At 45.4% G+C, this 12,662-nt stretch overlaps 1 long non-coding RNA gene across 1 annotated transcript; it reads left to right on the forward strand.

Moving 5' to 3' along the window:
- The first annotated feature begins 719 nt into the window (after positions 1-719).
- On the forward strand, positions 720-4,973 carry LOC135318790 (uncharacterized). The gene is made up of 3 exons (XR_010377146.1): positions 720-930; positions 2,774-2,856; positions 4,628-4,973. It is a non-coding gene; the product is annotated as an uncharacterized LOC135318790 (long non-coding RNA).
- The last annotated feature ends 7,689 nt before the right edge of the window (positions 4,974-12,662 follow it).

Consider the following 12,662-nt stretch of genomic DNA (forward strand, 5'->3'; position numbering starts at 1 on the left):
ATCCGGATTGGTGTGCTGGCTGGAGCCACAATGCTACCCCAAGACCCAGGTCCCTTCTTTCGTGTTGTCTGCCATCCCTCGGGGTGCTGTCCCCATCTGCAGGATCAAAACTGGTTCCCAAGGACCATATGTAGGCCAGGCCTCAGGAAGAGGGGAAAAGGAAGCAGAGTGCTTGTCAGTCAGCTCGGTCTGCTGTAACAAAACACCATGGGCTGGGTGCCTTAAACAACAGACAGTTGTTTCTCTCAGGCTGGAGGCTGGAAGTCGGAGATCAGGATGCCAGGGGATGGGTTCTGCTGAGGGTCCTCTCCTCCTGGCTTGTGGATGGCCATCTTCCTGCTGCATCCTCACATGGTGGAGAGAGGACAGAGCTCTGATCTCTTTCCTCCTTATAAAGGTCCTAATCCTGCCGTGGGGCCCTACCTTCATGGCCTTATCTAAACGTAATTACCTCCCAAAGGTCCCATCTCCTAGTATCATTACCTAGGTTTAGGGCTTCAACAGGTGAATTTGGTTGGGGGGGGGGGGAAACCGACACTAAAACCACAGCCCAGGGCCAACAGCTTCCTTTTAATAATGTAACCCTGAGGTGGTAGATGTTATTTTCACTCACATCCTATTGGCCAGCATCTGATCATAGGGCCACATCTGTGGCCAGGGAGGTGGGGGAAGTAAAATCTTTTATCTGGGTAGCCATTGCCCCGCTAAAATTTGGGGAGTTTGGTTCTTGAATGGAAAAGCAGAGAACTGATCCTGAGAGTTAATCAGATGTCTTTCCAGAAGGCTGGGCTCACTCTACCTCTCTTCCCCCAGCCAGCCCTCTCTATCCTCATGCTGTGTCCACTGTCCTGCCTTCGTATGCATGCCGCCCTCCGGTGTTCATGCCCATGGTCCTAGACATTGGGAAGGTCTCTCAGAAGCTGTGACCAGGTCTGTATCTGCCACACGGGATGTCATATTTTAAGCTGCCTGGGGCTATGCTTCCTTGGGTGGGGGTGGAGGAGTGAGGGTGAAGGTAAGAGCTCGATAAACAGCAGGCGCCTGTGGTCCTGGACTCACTCCTAGTACCTGCTCGCACATCGATTTGAGACACTTCCCTGGATTCTTAAAATAGGGATTCCCAGTTTTGCTTGTTTGTCTCTAGGCTCTCATTGGATCAGTATGTATTTACCTGCATTTTCTACACCATAAACACCTGTGTCACTACATAATAAAATCCAACAACCCTATAGCACCTGACTCATCATATATTCTTACACAGCAAAAATTCTCAAATTTAATGGGCAAATCATTCAACAAGAGTTTTTAGATCGTGGGCTATGGGGCAAATTTGCGGTTGAATTTCTAGCCTCTAGCATAAAATGGGCAAACAATAAATATTTTCTGAAAGAACGAACAATTAGCCAATGATGAATAAAATTCATTTGGAGATGAAGTAAACTGTCCTAAAAGAGTTCGTTATTCAGTGGGGGAAATGAACCTGCAAACAAGAGCTCATAACATCATTCTGGGAGTGTCTGGCTGCCTGACTCCACTTTCTTGTCCCACCGCACCCCTGGCTTTCCAGTGTGGGAAGGTGTATTGTCCATCTACCGGATCAATCCACTCTTTATGGGTTCACTCCTTACGGGCAAACCACCCTTCACCCTGGAGGTTTCTCAATAGCAGTAGTGCAGACATTCTGGATCTGTAATTCTTTGCTGTCGTTTGCATCGTGGGATGGGTAGCAGCATCCCTGGCCTCTACCCACCTGATGCCTGTTTTACTCTAGTTGCGATGCCTTCCTCCAGTTATGGTAACCAAATATTCCTGCAGGCGTCACCAGATGTCTCCTGGAGGGCGAAACTGCCCTCGACTGAGAAAGACTGGTAAGCCCACCAGCCATCTCTTCTGCAAGGCTCACTGCAGATGCTGACCAAGAACTTGTCCAAGTACTTGACGATGAGTCAGTGCGGTTTCCAGCTCATGCAGGAAGTTGAACTTCTCACTTGGTGAAAATATATGTCTTATTCCTAAACGTTCACAACAGAATGACAACTCTGCCTCCTTCACGTCTGGTTTTAAAGCATATGGTTCTCACTCGAACAAACAATCCCAAATCTCTGCACTAAAGACAGTGATTAGAAATTAATTCAAGAATCAATGAAAACCAGGGGCTGCCAGGATTCACTTGTAGGCACCTGATCTTTGAGAGGCAGATAAATGACCAAGTTTATGTCTGTAGGCACATTGTTATGCACAAATTTACTGCACATCAGAATTAACTGGAGGATTTGTTTAAATGCATGTTTGGCCCCATTTCCAGAGATTCTGATTCAGTAGTTTTGGGATAAAACTCAGGAAGCCACATTTTGTAAAAAAGCCCTTCCAGGTCATCCACAGGCTACACTTTGAGAACTGGTATTTATTCCTCCGAGAACTATTTCTGTGTGAAATTAGACAATCAGAAAGAAAAGCTCTAGGATCATATTATCTCAGCCCCCTTAAGGAATGCCTTTGATATGTCACAACTTAAGGCTGTCTGTTCAGACTTTCTAATAAACGTGGTTGAAAAAGTGCTTGTTTTGTCTTCAAAATTCTGGACGTTATCCATGGTGTCACTTGCTCTGCCTGCATCCTTACTCACACGTGGGGTGAATTTCTTCTGGGGTTTAGTTAAGACAGTGTTTTCTCCACAAAAGCTGTGTGTGTATATTTATATATTTTAGAGGGTGATGGGGCAAGGAAATACAACTAAAGTTTGTAATCTAATGCATGTCCCTTTTTCCTTTAGCGTCTATTAGTCCCTGGTCTTGCTGTGACTTGCTCCCAGATGCGTTGCTGTGTCCAAATCCAAAACCATGGAATCCCAACTTGGTAAGATATTGAAAACTGATCTCCATTCGGGGGAACTCCAATGTGGTCATAACTGTGCTCCTTTAGAAGCTTTTAATAAGAGCCCCAGCCTGTGTCATGGTTGGCCTTAACTGTCTCCTGCTTGGGTCCTGGCTTTCTCTCCAGTTCGTACCAGGACAAAGCCGGCCCCTAAGCCCAGCCTGGCTGCCCTTTTCCTTGCTTCTTGCCAGCTCTTCATCCCACCTTTTGGGAGCTGGATCCTGTTTTTATCATCATTCCCGCCACATTCCTGTCTCCAAAGCAAGATTCACTGATGACCATGAAGCCTCATCCCTGATATCCATCAACATCAACATTCACAATGGCCCAGAGGTCCCAACCAACTAGAGAGAAAGAGCAGCACCATTTCCCTCGTGAACAGAAAGTTTATGGGACAATTTCACAATCACTGCAATTAATTTATAAGGTAACAGGCTTCCCCTATGTCTTAGAGTTCTCCAGAGATATCTTCCTAGCTGCCTGTCTGTCTCTCTATCTATCTATCTTGTGCATGCAGAGCATGTGCTCTACCACTGAGCTATACCCGCCCCTACAGCGATAAGTTTTAAATTTCTACTGATTAGTACATTTTATTAGTCACAACACCAAACTGGTTAAATAGTTCCCTTGTTTCTAACAAATGGGAAATAATTCATGGCTAAGTGATGGCTATGTCATGTTTCATTGTGGTTGTTTCTCATTAACCAAGGCGGGTCTCTTGTTAAGACTGATGAGCTTAAACTGATTTGATCAGCCTAACGGAAAGCAGAGCACGTTTTGTAAAGGAGTAAACCATAAAGACTCCCTCTGACAGAGAGGCAGGCTCGCTGAGATGGCAGCATTTCACCTAAGGCATGTGTTTTCATCTCTTTCTCTCAAACTCACTATTAACTTCCCCTTTTTGTCCAGCACTGTTTCCCGATTCACTGTTAGGACTCCACAGCTCCAAGATAAAGCATTAGTCAGGACTTTTTTAGTTGCAAAGGAATGAAATCCCAGTTCAGAATGACTGGAGGAAAGATGAGAATTCAGGATTCATATAGGGGAGCTTGACGTCAGGTACTTAGGGTATGGGGCTCAGCTGGTCTCTTAAGAGCTCCTGCCCATCTTTTCTGTGGGTCAGTTTTGTTTTAGGGAAGCTCATGGTAACAAATGGCTGTCAATAGCTATGGCTTTATCAAGTCTTACCTTCTCAGGATGCCCAGCAAAATTTCCCTTCCCCCAACAGTTCTAACAAAAGTCCTAGCTTTGAGTCCCATTTGTTCCAATTGGCCTGGGTTACAAACCACCTCAAAAGCCAGGGCTGTGGCCAGACCCACAAAACCCAGTTGGACTCCGAGTGGGGAGAGGAATGGATACAGGGCAGGAAAGACCATAGATGCCCATTAAAGAGGGGCTAAGTTTGCAGCCTTCAAAGGTCAAGCCTGAAAGGATGCACACAGTGGATCCACTCAATGCCGTGTGTGCCCACACCAAGCTCTGGCTCACCTGAGTCCTTGAGAAGTGCCTGGTGTGGCATCTGGGTTTCACGTCTTGGTTGCATGTTGCCCTCCTGGCTCTAGACCTTTGGCTGTGATGGTGCTTTGAGTTGGGGGCCTTGTTGGGGCCCTCAGGAGCCCTTCTGTTCCCCTTTCCAACTCTGGCTCCAGCAGCCACCCCTCTTCTCACTGTCACACCTCAAGTTTTTCATACACTGTCCCTGACCTATGCACCTAGAGTTTCAAACATGATGACCCAACACTTGTGCTAACAGGTAGACTGTATGAGCTCTGGACTCAACTCTGCTGGTATCCAGATGTTACCCGTTGGATTCATTAAATGCCGCCACACATCACCGTGAAGAGGAAACAAAAACCAGGCAGAGACTTGGAGGTTTGAGGAGAGCCACACCCACCCCACCCTCTTCTCTTGGGTTCCCTGTAGGCACAGCCTGCCTCTGGGGAGCCGTAATGGGGAGTGTTGTCCCAGCCGCCATGACCCTCCATTATGTTTAAGTAGCTGCAGCCTGTAGCCGGAACAAAAGACAAATGAAAACTTTCTCTGCCTGACATTGAAAAAATTATTGGCATGTCATATGGTAATTCATTAAAGAATTCTCATTCATCAAAACAATTCATTTTTGTTTGAAGAGGCTGAATAAGCAGTTTCTGGCTGATTTCACCGTCAGCCTCTCTGGCCACATGTGGCTCCAGTTCATTTGCAGTAATTTTATGCCTAAATATTAAGAGCTTTGTGGGCATATGTGGAATATTTTAAATCAAATTGGGCTGTTTTACTTAGATACCCCTTTTATATTCTTTCTTTTACAATTCTAATACCCAGGACTGGAATTTAATCACTTTTTTTTTTTTTTTTAAGATGGAAAGATACACACCAGGGCTTGGGTTCTTTCTTTTTCAGAAATTGAAATCTACCCAATTGATTTGAATCCACTGCTGAACTGAGCACAGGAAACTGATTTCTGGCTAATTGAAAAAGATTTTTTTTATAATAATAGTGCGAACTAAGGGGAATTGTCGTTTCAGAGTTTCTTACACTCCTGAGCCTTAATTAAACTTTGTAAATGTGTGCCTTTACAAACTCCATCATTATGAAACACATCTAGTTCCCTTTCTGTGTAGCTGTGTTTTAGCACCACAGAAATATAACTGTTGGATTTTCCCAAAGTTCTTTCTCAAAAATCTTTAGTCAGAAGTATTTCCCAATACCTAATTTGTATTATTCATCTAAAAGATTCTAACTTTTAAAAGGCTCCATTTTCCTTTTTTTTAGGCTTTTAGCTGATTCTCCCATCATCCTGGTTCCCTTAACAAGCCTCTTAGTAGCTCTTTCTCTTGCCTCTCATGACTTTTTTTTAACCTCCACCCCCCTCACAAAACGGGATTTGTAAGCTCCAAATGCTACCTGAGGCCACACAGGTATTTTAAATGGGTGAATAGGTTGGGAACAATAGCAGGTGTGTGGGGACACTGGGAAACCAGAGACTCCTGGCTGATGTGAAGGCTGCCACCATTCAACTCCGGCATGGAGTCCTCATGGGAGAATGCATCATGAGACTGGCCAGATCTCACACTTTCAAGGGAAGTCAGAAATCTAGATTTTAGTGTGATTTTAAAATAGCCAATTATTAAAATATTTTAAGATTACTCCCCCCTGTCAACTATCCTTAAGTCACTAGAAATACCCATGCTTTAACCAAGTTTGCTTCCATTAACATCTGATTATGTCACTCTGATTTTGCCCCTGCCCACTCCCTCCAGACTCGGCTCAGTCGTGTGCAGTAACCCGGTAAGTCTCTAGGGAAGGAGAGCCCTTCTCTGCCCTCACAGCCATTTCAGGCACTGGGACCAGAGCTCTTCCTGGGAGCTGGTGAGTGCCCCTGGCCCTGCACTTTGCCGTGAGCCTCTGGACCGTGAGTGGGGATGTAGCTGGTTAAGAGAGAGGTGGCTCTGCCCACTGAGGCCAGAAAAAAAAAAGAGCAGCTGAATTCTAGTCTCCATCTGTCCTCTCCTCCCTTCTTTTCACTCTCACTGTCACCTCACCCTCTATTTGTCCAACATCTCCACTGCCACTACCAACGCCAGGCAGGGCTAGATAAAGGCACATCTCTGTTACACACACAGACTCACACACACACACACATCTACACATGGACACACACACATTCACATACAGACACACACAGGCTCACATGCACACATTTACACAGGGACACAGACATAGAAACACACATTCGCACAGACACACACACACACTGCTACCATTTCCTGATTTGTTTTCTGTTTCTCACCTGCTCTCACTGTTCATTTTCTTGATCTCATCTGTACAAAATTCCTGGTGTGTCTGAGATTTCCAGGGCTGCAAAGAAACCAAAGTGATAGGTTCTTAATTCTATCCGTTCCCCTGATCAGTCCACAAATTGGGATAATTGAAAGTTAACTTTATCATAGTACTTGCACTTGGGATTTATATAGTATTTAAATTTCTAAAAGCACTTTTGGAGTTATCATTTTAATTTAACTTTACAAATAAACCCTGTGGCTCTAGTAGTGAGATAGCGGCACCCTCTTTGATTAGATCAGGAAACTCCTGTTGGGCTCAGAGACTTGCCTGACATTAGGGATCAGGTACATGAGGGTATCCAAAGAAATTCTGATGTCAAATATTAAAATAGGATATTAGTTGATGTGTATTTTCCCAGAATTATGTCTCTCTTCCTGCTATTTCACTCTTTTTAACAAAAATAGTTCATTACCAATGTTATCTATACATATGATGGAGTACTATCACGTAATTGACTATGCTGTTCCAATTTTTGGTCTGGTTAAGCCGACCAGTGTACGTACGATGCCACTCAGTCAGTTAGCAGAAGGTCAAGGACAAGTATTTTATTCCTGAGCAAGATGATTTGTTTGTTGTTTATAACTAGATCAGGCCAAGCAATACAGAAAGAAGGGTAAATGTGAAGTTTTCAGGTAACATACCTGTTTGTGTATACTTTGCTGAATTTTTGGAAAGCACTACGCAGCTAATTTATTGCTAACTTATGCTCTAGCAAGATCTTCTTTTGAAAAGCTACATCAATTAGAATTTTTTTGGTTACAACCGCTCTCATAAAACTCAATGGAATATAGATTTTAAAAAACGTATTATCTCCCCCAATGGCCGAAGTTGGAACAATTTGAGCAACAAAAAAAGAGTCGTATTGGTCGTATTAGCACAAAACATAAAATAAAATAAATGTCCATGAGTCCGTACAGATATAAATGAATGACTGAGTAAATAAATAAATGGGGGAAAGAGACACATCTCCTGTTCAGAAGAATTCCAAACAATTTATGTAACTACTCCACCCTCGAGGGGAATGTCAGCTCTTTACTCCTTAAGTGTGGGCTGCTTGTAGTGATGTCTGTGGAGAGGACAGTATGGAAAAAGGGGAGAAGTCCGTGTACAGTGGAGAAACTCGGCACGCACAACCCCAGGCAGGAGGTCAAGGTTAGTATCAACAGTCTTAAGTCCTGTTGATCGTGTGTACCCTTGATGTGATGTGAGGAAAACAGCACGTACCTGTGTGGTCTTCCTCCCCCCTAAACTCATCATCCTGGTATAATCATGAGCAGAACACCAGGAAAATCCCTCCTAGAGAATCCTTTGCTAGTACTCCTCCAAACTGTCAAGGTCTTAAAACCCAGGAAAGTCTGAGAAACTGTCACGGCCTCGAGAGACATGACAAGTAAATGTAATGTGGTATCTTGGATGGGCTCCTGGAACAGAAAAAGGATTTTACGTAAAAAATAAAGCAATCTGAATAAACAATGGACTTTGGTTAGTAACAGCATATCAATATTGGTTCATTAATGGTAACACTGGCACCATAGTCATGCAAGATAGTAAAGAAAGAGGAAACTGGGTAAAGGGGCATATGGGAACTCTTTGCCATCTTCTCAATTTTTCTGTGAATCTAAAAGTGTTCTAAAAAATAAAGTATTATTTTTAAAAAGGTGTCATCTCACTTACAAAAGAAGATAGGCAGACAACATTGTAGATCAAATATACTTCAATTAAAAAAATAGGACAGGTAGGACTGTAAGACCCAGGTAGCTAGTTGTAATCATTTACAAATGCTTATTCTATAACCTATTAGAAGGCATGTAGAAAACCTAGCAACTTAACTTAGTAACATTTACACCACTTGGAGACACTGAACTTGACAAGATGCAATAGCGTAGTGGGATTGAGACACTGGAAAGATGTTTAGGGATTTTCATGGAGGATCTGTTCATATGCACAGGTCATCTACGTTTTTCTGATGAAAAGCCAGGGGTGGGGAATATTTCAGCCTTATCCGAGCTTATCAGGAAAGCACTGCATATGAGTGCCTCCAAACTATCCCAATGCAGGGAGCAGAGCCAAGCAGCTTTCCCTCTTCTGTTTGATTGGAGTGAGTGGTACAGCCATTCAGCAGCCACAAAAAAGAAAAAAACAATATGTCTGCTGTTTATAGAATCCTTAAGGATTAACCTTCAAAATGACTTGCACGAGCTGGAGAAATGGTCCAGCAAAGAAAATGGAGTGAAGAGGGACCAGGGAGGTGTAGTCAGCCCGGGGAAACAGATGTGACCAATAGGAGCAGGAAGGTCACTAGCTTTGCGTTCGCTTGTGAAGGAGCACGACCTGTTGTTGCTCACCTCTTCTTAGGGACTGCAAGAGCCCAGCTGGCTCAGATGCCCCCTCCAGGAGACTCCGAGGAAGTCCTGGTTCCTGTGGGCCCTTGTGGTCATCTTGTCCCTTCTCAGGGAGTGGCTCAAGAACAGACATGTCACCCAATCCTGGCCAGGGGTCTCCACTCCTCACACTTACAAAGAAACACAACAAAAACCAGTTTCTTCCCTTCCGTTGGATGTTGTCGTGTCATGGGCACTGCCACTTGGTCTGATTCACAGTGGGCCCGCTGGGTCCATGGATTTACTGAGTGGTCATCTCCTCAGTGCCGAATGTAGAGTTGGAATAGGCATACTGGTCATCGACGGAACCTCATGTTGACTCTTTAGTTTGTGAATTTGTGGAGCAATAACTATTGTAGTAGAGGCCAAACAGGAAGCCTCAGAAACTGGCTCCACTTCCTGAACCAAAATATTAAATGAAAATAATCTTATATCCTAGGGAGGATAATAGAGATTAGCATCACCCAGAAAGACCTAGAGTATCCGGGGGCAGTGGTTCTCATCACAGCCCCCATTTAATCCACCAGTCTGGGCCCTACAAAAACCAGACGGATTCTGGAGGGTATGAACTATTGCAAACTCAACCAAGTAAACGTAAATGTCCCAATTCCTACTGTTATTCCACGTATGTTGGGGTTTTTTTTGTTTTTCATTTTTTGTTTTGCCCCTTTATCAGTTTTTTTAGAGCAGAGAAACACAACTTCATACATGCTTTGTGGCCCTGATCTGGCAAATGTGTTCTTACCCAGTCCTGTCACCAGAAGCAGTTCACATTCACATGGACTGGGCCACAACACACATCGACAGTCTTGCTGCAGGCCCTTGAGTGAACCTGTTCTGCTCTCTGCAATAATTTAGTCCAAAGGTGACATGAACTATCTGGACACGTGAGACTATCACACTGGCTTACTGATTTGATGACATCGAGTTAATCGGTCCACATGAGCAAGATGTGATAAGTAATTAGAGACCTTGATGATGCATGTGCTCCAGAAGGTGGGAGATAAACCCTAAGAGGATTCAGGAGCCCCTTGGATTTGTGAATATTCAGTAAAGGACAAGTTACTGCATTGTATGCTGCCCTTTGCTAAAAGGAAGCATATCACTTGGTATTAAGCCTCTCTGGGTTCTGTAGGCAGCATTTCTTCTAATAGAAATACTACTCTGACACATTTACCAAGTGACATGGAAGGCTGTGTCAGGAAAGGGCTCTGTCAGGTCTAGGTTCTGATGCAAGCAGCCCTGTTGCTTGGACCATACGACTAGCAGACCCTCTGTCATTAGAGGTATCGGTGGTGGGAAAAGGTGCCATGTGGAGTTTATGACAAGCCCAATGGGAGATTCATGATGCAGACCCCTAGGGTTCTGGAGCAAGGCCATGCCATCTGCAGTAGGGGATTATATACCATTTGAAAAAATACCTTCTGGCATGCTAATGGGCCCTGGTTGAGATGGACTGCCTAACCATGGGGCATTGAGTGACCATGTGGCCAGAACTGCCTATGATAATCCAGGTTCTGTCTGACTCACCAAGTCACAAGGTCAGGTAGACCTAGGAGCAATCCATCATAAGACAGAAGTGCTACATTCAGGATGAGGCATGAGCAGGGAAGTGGGCAGAAGGAAGCTTCATAAGCAGGTGGCCAAGACATTCATGTCTCCCACCACTGTCATACCAGCTCCTCTCCCTCAGCTTAAACCTGTGATGATCACTTGTATGCTCATGAGAGCTGGGTGATCCCTTAATAATGAATTGACAGAGGAAGATAAAGGCCAAGCTCAGTTTATAGACAAGTTGGATTAGCTTGTGGGTGCAAGCCGAAAGTAGACAGTGGTTGCAACATAGCCTCTCCTAGGAGTGACCTTGAAAGGCAGAGGTAAGGAGAAATCCTCCTCAACAGGAAGAGCTTTGAATATACTCATTTTGATTATCTACTTTTGAGGAAAAAGAAGTAACCCATGCAGAGACTCATAAGCAATGGCAAAAGGCTAGGCCAGCGACCTGGGAGAAGCCAGTCCCTACAAGGACTCTGGGGACATGTGTAGAACTATGCGAGTGGGCAGAGTGAGGTGCTTTTTATCAGCCTTTAATGCCTACCAGGGAGCACATACTACAGATGAGGCCCTAAGTGACTAAAATAAGATGACTTACCAGTTGATGGAAGCCAGCCTCTAGCAATGGTTACCCAAGGACTGGTACCATTGCTGCTTAAAACATAGTAGCTGCCCCTTTAGGGATGGAGGCCATGTCTGGGCTCAGCAGCATGAGATTCGGCTCACCAAGGCTAGCTGGGTCATTGCCACTGCTAAATGTCCAACCCACAAACCACAGAGACCAATGCTGTACCCAGATGAAGCACCGGGCCTCAGAGAGACCAAATAGCCACTTAGTGGGAGCTTAATTACACTGCATTTTCTCCACTCTGGATTTCTCTTGGTTTCTCTTGATTAGAACTGACACATATTCCAGGTATGGGTTAGTGTTTCTGCCTTCAGGGCCTCAGCAAATACCAGCAGGAAGCATCTGACCACGGGCGGGCTCTACTAGTCCTATCACATACTGCACCATCTAGAAGCTGCCGGCCTGATCAAGGGATGCCCCAGTCTTGTAAAGGGGCAGTTCAGTCACTTGGCTTGAAGATAATTCCTTTTAAGTATGGGACACCATCCTCGAGGACCTTAAGTCAATGACAATTATATGGTATGGTGTCCCTAGGAGGTACAATTACATGGTATGGTGTCCTTAGGAACCATAGAGCAAAAGGGGGAAACAGCTCCCAGTGACTGCTTGGGGAGTTGGTGCCTTCCATCCCTTCTGCACTGGATTCTGCAGGGTTAGAGGTTTTGGTTCCAAGGAAGGGGATGCTTCCACCAGGGGGCAGATTACAGAGTTTCACTGAACTTTAAGGTACAGCTGACACCTGTTCTTCTAGCATCTTTGTGTCCAGAGACTATTAGGCAAGGCAAGGGGTCACCATCTTGGTGGGAGTAATAGACTCTGACCATCAGGGGGAGGTGGGGTTGCTGCCCGGCAGTGGGGCAGGGGAGAATTTGCTTGCCGTCGGGTGACCTATGTTGGTGTCTGTTGGTGCCCCTGGCAAACACCGACGAGAGACAAGCTCAGCACCAACAGCCTGGGAAGTGCAGGGTGAGCGGGGGCTAAGACCTGGGGCTCGGGCTCACTCCGCAGGGAAGCAGCTGTACTAGCAGGGGTGCCAGCTGAGAGGGAGGGGAACACAGGGTGGGTACTGGGGCAGGCGGAGACGGGGAGCAGTTGCAGTCCGAAGACCGGCTACAGCCATTATTCATCACACTCATCTTCCTCATGACATTTCTGCAGCAAAAGAGACCAATGAGAATCCCGGAGGCTCGGTGCCCAGATGGGGTGAAGTTACTAGACAACATGGACTGGACTGGAGCGCATGTGGTGATTCACCGCCAAGATCCCCCTTGGGGCCCGGGCACTCATCCTGCAGCCCCCAGGAGCGGAGCAGAGCTGCCTCACCCAGGCTATGCCCCCCAGGGAAAGCCCACACCTAATGCCTGCTTGATATGGAGGTGGGA

This window comes from Camelus dromedarius, chromosome 21 (genome assembly GCF_036321535.1).
Source record: "Camelus dromedarius isolate mCamDro1 chromosome 21, mCamDro1.pat, whole genome shotgun sequence".
Lineage (NCBI taxonomy): Eukaryota > Metazoa > Chordata > Mammalia > Artiodactyla > Camelidae > Camelus > Camelus dromedarius.